Here is a 1,271-nt window from a genome sequence, read left to right as displayed (position 1 = left end):
CTTTTGGGGTGCCCTAAGTGTAAATTCACTGATTAGGAGATCACTTCTGATTTTGCCATTTATTATCTTGTATAAAAATTTCATGTCCGATAGATCACGACGAAAGGATGAAGAGTGAATATTCAGAGCAGCCATGTCTGATTTGGATACATGTCGGAAAGATGGTATTCTATGGCAAACAATGGAAAGTGAATTTTTCATCCATGATAATAGCTAGGTCCTTTTGAGTGGAAACTTTTTGGATTGGATTGTTTTCAATAGCATAAGCAGACACCACTTTGTTCTTTTTAGGGAAAAAGTAAGGAAAGAGCATTTCTGAGGGTTTAATTGTAGATTCCACTGACGACACCACTTAACAAGTTCTGTGAGAGCATTTTGAAGAATCGTCATGTCATGATGCGATGAGATCTCCTTGAAGAGTTTACAATCATCCGCAAACAAAAGTATATTGATAGGGAGGGAGGACAGTTTTAAGAATAAGATTTGACTGTGCATTATTCTAGCGACCATTTCTGGGGAAATTATTGTATTTTTGCATGTGTTTAAATGTTCAGATAAAGAATTCCACAATGGGACTATCCTTCCACTGTTTCAGACTCAAAAACATAAGGTTGAATGCATGGAAAAAGAATAAAATATCTGAAAAATTGGAAAAAAGTTATATCTTTCCCTTTCAGACATGGGACAAATTATTATTACCTGCAGGTAGTTGTAATATTATAAACATAACTCGAAATGGACCGGAGCAAATCGGAACCTTCCCGTTCCGATTTGCCAGAAATGGCAATGGAGCGTTCCACTTAATTTTTTTAAAAAAAAACCTACACCTCGCACCCATTTATTAAAATTATGGGTTCAATCTTCCATGATGTTATAACATAAAAGTATTCACCACTAAACATTTACTTTGGTATGAAAAAATATCAAAAAGTGGAGGTGCCGGGGATCGAACCCGGGGCCTTTCACATGCAAAGCGAACGCTCTACCACTGAGCTACACCCCCGATGGAATTTACCATTCACTCAAACATGAACTTGTTCTGACACCATTATCTAGTAGCATAATTCATTTATTTTCAGTATGAGTAAAACATTCATATAATTCAAAGAAGAAATTGAGGTTTGTCTTATTTACACTAATGTGACCAATCTTTCTCTTGTGTTTTCTTGCAACATAACAAAATCCGAATATGTATTATCCGTATATGCTGCTAATATTCCTAGATAAATGTAACATGCGCACTATTTGCAATAAACAGAGTTTCAATTAGG

The 1,271-nt window shown here is 35.5% G+C and overlaps 1 non-coding gene across 1 annotated transcript; it reads right to left on the bottom strand.

Annotated features, from left to right (window-relative positions):
- Positions 1-931: 931 nt before the first annotated feature.
- TRNAA-UGC (transfer RNA alanine (anticodon UGC)) lies at positions 932-1,003 on the bottom strand. Its single transcript has one exon. It is a non-coding gene; the product is annotated as a tRNA-Ala (tRNA).
- Positions 1,004-1,271: the final 268 nt, after the last annotated feature.

The sequence above is a fragment of the Lepisma saccharinum genome, chromosome 15 (assembly GCF_977018435.1).
Source record: "Lepisma saccharinum chromosome 15, izLepSacc3.1, whole genome shotgun sequence".
NCBI lineage: Eukaryota > Metazoa > Arthropoda > Insecta > Zygentoma > Lepismatidae > Lepisma > Lepisma saccharinum.
Note: the sequence above shows the minus strand (reverse complement) of the source record. Positions and strands in the feature narration are given on the sequence as shown.